We start from the raw sequence: 9,733 nt of genomic DNA on the forward strand, positions 1-9,733 counted from the left end.
TTAAATTCACAACTGCCACAAGGTGAGTGGTTCCGGTAAAAAAAAAAAAAAAAAAAAAGTCACTGTTGATTTATGTGTTGATCAGCGTGCTGACTAGCTGTTACATGCATCTTTTGTTAATCAGGCTTTGAATGCAGAAATATTACGATTTAATTTCAATTTCATCACCAAGTAGCACTAATTTGTTTAAAACAAAAAAACTGACGTCGGGTTCTGTTAAAACTCTTTCCTAATCTGGGCAGGCTAAACGTCCGCCATCTTAAGACCATACATGCATCCCCAGGCCTAGTTCTTTCCCAAGGTCTGGTTTTATAAATGCTGGTGATAAACTAAGTCTGATTTACTATGTGGCCGTCTTCTGCAGGAAATGGCAGAACTGTAGATATCTTTGTTCAAGCTTAAGAAAAATGGCAATATAGCTAGTGAAATAACTTACAAATAACCACTGTTAATATGCAGAGTTATGTCTAAAGAAGGGATGAACAAAAAAAGAAAATTTTATGATTACCAGTTGCGATTAAACGTAAAGTTACTGTGTTTTGTTTTATTTAAAGCAAACAAAAACTCATTATAACTAGCATCTGAATTGGTGCTATAAAAAGAGTATTTCAATATCATTAGCCCACAATTAAGGACCAAAGCTAAAGGTTATTTTTGATCATTAACAAAATAATCAAAGTACCAAGGATGTTTTCTTTTTCTGCTCCTACATGGCAACATTGTGGACTGACACAGTGATCGCAACAATGAGTCAAAGACAGCAACAATTATGTGTGGATGGCGAAGAACCTAGCAGCATTTCATTCTGTTGTACAGTACATAGGGCCTCTATGAGTCGGAACTACTCAAGGGCACCTAACAGCAACAGCACCACATGTGGCGATATGTATAAGAATGTAACCGGTCTCTGGAAGTTTACTCAGGAAATAAGTACCAGGTATATTTTTTTTTATTTTTTATAGAGGAAGCAGGAACAGTCCCTGTTATGAGGCATGAGAAAAATAAGCACGCTAAGCAAAAGGAAGTCTTCCTGTTTTCTATTTCCACTAAAAAAATTTCTACAGTATTACTCCAGTTTAAGATGCTAATAGAGAACCCAACTTGCAAAGAAACAGAAATAGGAACTTGTTTTCTAACTTCGTGAGTATTCTCTTAAATCATTAATATACCTTGAAGTAAATTGAACACCTTTACAGGCCTATGGTAAAATGCCTTTTTGTATTTTTATTTAGCACCATGGTTTGTTAAGCATATATTGTATGTAAATAGTCTTGGTAAAAAATTTAAAAGACACTCATACTGTGTGCTATTGATGGATCAGAAGGGTTGCTACCTTAGTTATGTCCTCTAATAATAACTTTCTCTCTTTTTTCAGGGAAGAAGTCCTGAAAGCCTAAGGTTTTGTAGCTGCAGAATATTGCCCTTGTATCTGTATGTTAATAATAAAAAATAGAAATGTAAAATTTGAATGTGCAAATATATTCCTCAAATTATAATAGAATTAAACATGAAGACATGATGTTTCATGCATATTTAGCATTAAGCACAAGATACGTTCTATATTCTCAATTATGCTGGCATATTTGCATATTAAGTTCTTAGAACTGGTTCACAAAGACATCACAGGATGTGATAGAGCAAATGCTGTACAAAAAGGAACCACATTACCATGGAGCATCTTGACAGAAAAACTATTACTGACATCCTACATTTCTGTCTATTTGTATCTTTGGTAATGATCTTGGCAGTCTTACTCTTCAGCAAGCCAACTGGCTTGATCACCAGTGCAAATCATAGCATGTTAGGAATGGTAAAGATCCAAAAAAACCCTTTGCAAGTTGTATCTCTGAGGAACACATATAAACTCTCAGGTTTATAAACGGGGCAGTGAGATATTTTCCATTTCCAACTCCTATTGTTCCTCACAACCTGCAGGCAGGTGGTGCCTTTCCATGCTGGGCCATCACTGCCAGCACAGAGCACATTCCTTCAGTCAGGGCTGAGTGTGACAGGGAGTTTCTTCTCTTCTCTTCTGTTTTTAAACAAAATGAAGTTCCTTCTGCTATTAGATTATGGAGGCAGCAGACCTAACAACAGAGTTAACTGCTTAACCTGTTACCCCCGAGTCAACTCCGATTCATAGCAACTCTACAGGACAGAGGAGAACTGCCTCCACAGAGTTTCAAGGCTGTAATCTTTACAGAAACAGACTGCCACATTGTTCTCCCATGGAGCAGCTGATGAGTTCGAACTTCTGACTTTTCAATTAGCAGCCAGGCACTTAACCACTACGCCACCAGGGCTCCGCAACACAGTTAAAATCTTTTAAAGCCTTTGTAAATTAGTCGTCCTTAAAACTGAGGCATTCATGCTTATGAAACGTGATTCTATACCCTATGGGAATTGTGCTATTGATTCCATTTCTAACAATCTAAATAATAACTTAAAAATGTAAACATCACTTATTTATTATGATAAAACCAAATAAACCAAACCTGTTGCTGTCGAGTCGATTCCAACTCATGGTGATCCTATGAGTTACAGAGTGGAACTAAGTTCCGTAGAATTTCTTGGCTGAAAACATAATGCAAATTCCATTTGTTTGGAATTTTTTTTTTTAAATATGCTGGAATTGATCAAGGTAGTTAAAAGTTAAGTTTGTACCAATACTAAGGAATTGCCGATGCTGATACGAATTATGTTCATGAGTTTAAGTACGAGTTAAGTACCTCTGGGGCTAAAGACAGCTAACTTGAAGAAAAACTTATATTTTTAAAATATTTTGAACTTTTTGGAAAAGATTTCTTGACAATATTAAGCTAAAGGATTTTTTTTTTAGTGAGCAAATGCAAAGGTGCTCAAATTTTGAAATACTATAAAGCTCATTACACATTTATCATTGTTTCTCAAACAACCAAAGACAATTGGAAGTTTTCTCTTCCTGTTTTTTTTTTTTTTTTAGTTTTACAATCTAGGTCATCATCTTTGATTATGCTGATACCCTAGTCTAGCATGGTACCCAGGAATCTGCATTTTTAACCTCAAGCAATTAGTACTCAGGCAATTCTCAGATCCTAGTTTAGTAAACACCAGTGGGAATTATGTTTCACATCATGCTATTCTCCCCAAATTAAGAGACACAGAAAATGTGTTTATTTTACATAAAAAATTAGGATAAACATAAATAAGAAATCATGAATAGTTCTAATTCTAGGCATGCCCATCATAGGCATCCATAGCTATTTATCTGTTTACTTTTAATATGTATATATTTTCATTCAAATTTAATGTTACAGAATTTTTAGCTACTGTTTTGCATTTTAACCTTACATCTTTTTGTTTTTGTTGTTTTAATTTGAGTGCAGAGCCTTGCTTATTTTCAACAGCAAAATAATTTCCTCTTGATTTATCCTGCAATATACCTCTAAAAATATCTAAACAACAATGCCAATAGTAAGAATTGACTTTACATGTTTTTATCAGCATACGTTTGGCTTCATGTAACAGAAAACCTTACTTGCCTGGCTTAAACAACAAGCCACAAATCATCCTGCTACAAAACAAGAGGGCCCCAGGATTATCAATTTAGCAGCTCAATTATTGCATTAAGGACCAATGTACCATTAAACATCTGTTTTGCCCTCTCTCCCCCCACCGCATACAGCATTTTGGCCTGATTTCAAGCTAACTCTCTACAAGGTCAACAGAAACCTGCAACAATTGAACATATCCAGGTATGACAAGGGCCAGAACACTTGAAGAGAATTTCTTTCTTTCTTTCTTTCTTCCTTCCTTCCTTCCTTCCTTCCTTCCTTCCTTCCTTCCTTCCTTCCTTCCTTCCTTCCTTCCTTCCTTCCTTCCTTCCTTCCTTCCTTCCTTCCTTCCTTCCTTCCTTCCTTCCTTCCTTCCTTCCTTCCTTCCTTCCTTCCTTCCTTCCTTCCTTCCTTCCTTTCTTCCTTTCTTTCTTTCTTTCTTTGTTTTTTAAGGGGATTAGAACCTTTCCCCACAATTTCTGGGAAACACGCCTTTATCTGCCATTGGCTAAAATTCCTTCCCAAGCCAATGCCCAAATCCCTCTTTGGAAAGCAGAATGGGGTGTTAGGATAATGGATTCAAACTAATTAGGTATGAAACCTGGAACTGAAGACAGGTGACTGTTTGCTGAGGTACTGGAGGATGAACACAAATATTTTATTTAATTCTGCCAGTAAAGCAGAAGGATATCATTTAGGAAGGGAACCAAAATTTCTCCTTGTGATTTTTAAGAATTTGCTCAAATGCTTTATAAAAGTTGTATATTTTTTTTTTTTACCTGTATTACATAAAACCAAAACCAGTTGCAGTCAATTGCACTAATTAATCTGCTTCCTGTTTTGTTTTGTTTGGATTTTTGAAATTTTCTATTTCCCATTGCTGTGGAGTCAATTCCAACTCATAGCAACCCCTCAGCACAGAGCAGAACTGCCTGCCCCACAGGGTTTCCAAAGAGCAGCTGGTGGATTCGAACTGCCGACCTTTTGGTTAGCACCCCTAATTCTTAACCACTGCGCCACCAGCGCTCCGATGTTTTTGAATACTGAAGTCAAATATGCTTAAGTGAGTCAGACTCCTTGAATTTTTCCCCATTCAATATGAATATGTTTGACTGTTTTATGTTATCATTTATAAAGTGTAATTTGAGAATTCCTGGTGTTTCTCAGGAGTAAAACTTGCATTTGCCCTAATAGTATGTAAGTTGTATAAGTCTAGCATAGAGTACTGTTTTGTTTTTGCTTTTGTTTTTTAACATCGCTGATTATTCTTCAGGGGAGCAGGGGAGATAACTGATGAAAGCAAGGATGATGAATGACACAAGATAAGGCTTTCTATTTTTAATATAATGTTTCCTAGTCCCACTAGATCCCTCATTTGTCACTGCTTTCTATAGGCTGCCCATCTCGGAGGATATAAATCACTAGCTAATCACGTTGCTTCTCATCATCCCCTAATAGATCAGTGTGCATCTCACACTCCTGTAGGCGTGCAGGATAAGAATGCAGAATCAAGGGACTCTGCGATGTTACGTTTTCTCAGCTCTCATCTGTGATTGATGCTGTGCTTGCTAACCTGGAATCCATGCTTGCTCCTCTCAACAGAAGACAACTGCAACAGAAACCTGAGGTAATATTCAAGTGATAAGCTTGTCATCTAAAACCACACCTTTTTAAACATCTACAGCCAAGTTTAATACACGTTTTTAGGCCACATTGATTATAAGACTCGGCACGGTGTGCTAACATTCCTTTCCCTTAAGGTGTATGCTTTGCCAATGATGATATTAAATCTGCATATTCAGGCTGACTAAGTTTGGATCCGAAACACCATGAATTCATTTTATCAGTTAAGAATCGCATTTGGACAAGAGAAACAATACAGAAACTTTTTTTTTTCCCCAATGTGGAGTTGATGAACGCCCCTGCTCCAAAAAAAAAGCAAGTTTGGTATTTAGAAAAAAAGGGCAGAGTGAATAGTTGGGTGAGGGGGCACCTACCTGTCTTTGTCACATTTATCAGATTAAGAGAAGCTGGCATTTTACAACTTGCAAAAAAGGAAAAGATGACATAAATGTATCGGGTGAGGTTCACAATCAAGGAGATTTTGTTCTGGGATGCTGACAGAATCACAGCCACAAAGGACAGAGGAGATTAAAAACGATCCTGACCCCTACTCTTTGGCCCTCCAGGAAGCCATTCACTTCTACTGTTTCAGCACCCCCCCTTTTTGTTTTTTCCTGTACTGACAGCTCTCAAAAACAGAAATGAAATCTCTCACCTCATCAGTTATCTTATGAACAGACACCTGAATATTGTGACTCTGATAGATTTATACCAACATGTCCAAAACTGACTTTGTCCCTTTTCCTGATTTCCCAATTTCTTTTAATGACATGAATGTTCTTTCTCAAGAATGTATATATATATAAAAAGAATGTATAGTTAGCATTTATTCAGTTTCTCCAACATTTGCCATACCCAATTGTTCCCACATCTTGTAGATTGCATCCTCAAGGTTTATTTTTATTAACCCTTCCACCCTTCCTTACCTTCACTGTCCCAGTTCCGATCTTAGAATATTAAGAGGGCAAACTCTTTCTCCCAGTGTTTGTCTACCCTTTTTATCACCCTTCCTACAAACAAACAACAGGTCTTTGGTCAACTTTGTTACAACCACATTAGTCTCTTAATGAAAATCATTCAAGAATCACAACACCCAGTAAAGTAAAAACACTTGAATCTAGCTTTCAGAATTCTTAACATTACCTCAATTTATTTTGCCAGGCTTGCTTTTTATTAAGCTCCTACTGTGTCATACTGGATAATTAAAACTGGGCTATGTATTTACCAAAACCTTTTCCGATTCTCCTGTATCTTGAACTCTCGCTCACATCCTAATCTGTCTGGGGAACACTTCCAGCTATATCTTTTTACATTTTATTCTTTATCTTCAGTACTTCCTCCATAAAGATTTTTCTTTTCTAATTTACCCAACTGGTTATGATTTTTTCTTTTTTGGGCCTTGCTGTTGCTAGCTGACTTCAAGCTGGCTTCTGGCTCATGGCAACTGCACGCACTATAGTAGACCATCGTGAGCCACGGAACGCACTGGCTGATTTTCGAAAGTAGATTGCCAAGCCTTTCTTCCAAGCCTGGAAGAAAGCTCCACTAAGATCTGTTCAGCATCATAGCAACACACAAGCCTCTATTGACAAACAGGCGGTTGGTGCCCATGAGGTGCGCTGGCTGAGAAGGCAAGAATTCTACAACTTAGTAGTGTTTTATTTTTACTCATATTAAGGCATTTAATATCGTATACCTTTTATAGAAGTGATTAGATGTTGTTTTATATTCTCTTCTAGAATATGTAACAGTAGGGGATGGTAATTACTACTGTTTCTCCTGACATGAAAATTTCAGTATAGAAATGAGACCTACTTATATGCTCAGAAAAAAAACAAAACAAGAGAAAAAATGTAGACGCTTACAGATTGTGAATCAGGTCTTGGTATAGTGCTTCGATCCATGTTAAATAATCAGAGACTAATATTTATCTTCATGCCACATAAGGATCCCCGCTGGAACGAAGTGAAGGTAGTCTAAAAGAGTGCTATTCAAACTTTAATGTCCAATGGGAATTACCTGGGAATCTCATTAAAAATGCAGGATCTAATTTAGTAATTTAGTGTGGATTTGATAAGGCTCCATATGCTACAGTTCTTACAAGCCCCCTAGTTATGCTGATGCTGCAGGTTTTCTACCCACATTTTGAAAAATCGAAAGTGTAATGCATAAAGAACTGGTTGAGAAGAACACATTTAAGAAGATCTTTTTCCGCTGAAGTCTCCAGCACTATAAATGATAGGGCTAATAAAAATAAAACCTATCTCATGTTAGTGTTGGTAAAGAATGCTGAATATTCATGGACCACCAGAAGAGTCCCTGGGTAGCACAAAAGGTTAACCGCTACACTCTAAGCCAAAAGGCTGGCAGTTCAAACCCACCTAGGGGCACCTCTGAAGACAGGTGTGGTGATCTGTATTCGAAAGGCTGCAGCCTTGAAAACCTTATAGAGTAGTTCTACTTTGCACTCAAGGGGTTGCTCTGACTCAGAAGAGTCAGAATCACCTCAATGGCACTAACGACAACAACAAACCAGAAGAACAAATCAATCTTGGAGAAGTACAGCCAGAATGCTCCTTTGAAGTGAGGGTGGCAAGACTTAGTTTTCTTCCTTTGGACACATTGTCAGGAAAGACTAATTGCTAGAGAAGACATCATGCTTGGTAAAGCAGAGGGTCAGCAAAAACGAAAGTGATCCTCCATGAGGTGGATTGACACAATAGCTGAAACAATGGGCTCAAACGTACCAATAATTGTGAAGGTGGCACAGTACTAAGGAATGTTTTGTTATACATTGGGTTGCCTTGAGTCAAAGGCAACTAACAACACTAAAATGTTTTAGAAATATCATTATGTTATTCCTATAATTAATACACTAAAGGAACCCTAGTGGTACAACTGTTACATGTTTGGCTGCTAACCAAAAACTTGGCAGTTGGTACTCATTCAGAGGCTCTGCAGGAGAAAGACCTGGCAATCTGCTTCTATAAAGAATATAGCCAAGAAAACCCTATGAGGTAGTTCTATTCTGTTACTTGGGGTCGCCATGAGTCGCAATCCACTGAACAACATCCAACAACAACAACTGTTGTGAACATAGGTAGAAATTTGTTTTTTATGGAACAGAAATTACATATGTTAATAGAAAATGTGAACCTGAAAGTTGTTGATAAACAAATTGTATGTATCTTGACCTATAACCCTTAAAAACAAATATTCTACTCTTATTCTTAAGACATCAAGAGGATCTTTGTATTCTTATTTTTTAATCCAGTTTTTTGCATCTGAACTTCCTACAAAGATATGAACTGATCAATCTGGAACTACACCTTCTAGACTCTCTATTCCCAATACTATTATAAATTGATTTGTAAATTTCTATTTTGCTAGGCTTTGGAAAACTTTTACAACTCACACTCAATACAGAGTAAGACATGTCAACTAAAAAAAGCATTTATCTGCATGAAAGCATTGTCAGTATGTCAGACAAATCAAGCCATTTAGCAATTAGCGCCATAGTCATAAAATACCAGCCAAACCCAGAATCATGTTCCTCTCATGAAAAAGTCTAATGGTTTGTCCTGATGCAAGGCTTAGTCATGCTCTGAGCTTTAAATACAAATTCATTTCCTGATATTAAGTCTGAAAACCTAACGAAAAAAGCTGACCATAATTGGAAACGGCACATCAATTCGTGAAAATTACCAGTTGTGAATGATTCAAACGGCAGTTGAATGCATCTAACTTGTTTGAGAAGGGTACAAAACAAAACCAAAAACCATTGCCATCTAGTCTATTCTGAGTCATAGTGACCCTGTAGGATGGAGTAGATCTGCCCTGCAGGGTTTCCAAGGCTGTAAATCTTTACAGAAAGAGACTGCCACTGTCATATCTTTCTCCCATGGAGCTGCTGGTGGGTTCAAACCATTGACATTTTGGTTAGCAGCCAAATGCCTAACCACTATGCCACTTTGCTACTCTTGAGAAGGCCTGTTGTTATTGTCATTTGCCTTCGAGTCAATCCTGACTCATAGCGACCCCGTAAGACAGAGCAGAACTGCCCCATAGAGTTTCCAAGGAGCAGCTGGTGGATACAAACCTCGGACTTTTCAGTTAGCAGCCTGAGCTCTTAACCACTTTGCCACCAAGGCTCCGTAGTGGGCCTTAGCTCAATTCACTTTAGTATTTTGCAGTTTCATTTCTCAGGAATATAGACCCTACTTCCACAACTAGAAGGTCAATCAATTTTGTCTATAACACTCCATCTCTCTGTCTCAGCCCAGCAGGAATAAACATTTGCACAACTTAAAAAAAAAGTTATTTCAAAAATCCTTTCCAACATGACAATGAAAACTGCAGTAATTGTTGGTAAAGATTATTTCTGTTTTGCCTTTTCTCTAAATTAAATGTTTCTCTGTAGCACGGCATGGTGGCTTTTGTAATCTTTTCAAGGTTAAAATGAGCTCTTTTCTGTTTACTAGAGTATTTCTTTTATGAAACAAATGAACTCAGTTGATTGAATTGCGCTGAGCAATGAATTCAACCACAAAAGGAGGAAGTTTATTTGTCCTAATTTG

The 9,733-nt window shown here is 37.3% G+C and overlaps 1 non-coding gene across 1 annotated transcript; it reads left to right on the plus strand.

Moving 5' to 3' along the window:
* The first annotated feature begins 213 nt into the window (after positions 1 to 213).
* Positions 214 to 330, plus strand: LOC126061860 (small nucleolar RNA SNORA72). The gene has a single exon (XR_007513909.1). It is a non-coding gene; the product is annotated as a small nucleolar RNA SNORA72 (small nucleolar RNA).
* The last annotated feature ends 9,403 nt before the right edge of the window (positions 331 to 9,733 follow it).

Source organism: Elephas maximus, chromosome 18 (genome assembly GCF_024166365.1).
Source record: "Elephas maximus indicus isolate mEleMax1 chromosome 18, mEleMax1 primary haplotype, whole genome shotgun sequence".
In the NCBI taxonomy this organism is placed as follows: Eukaryota; Metazoa; Chordata; class Mammalia; order Proboscidea; family Elephantidae; genus Elephas; species Elephas maximus.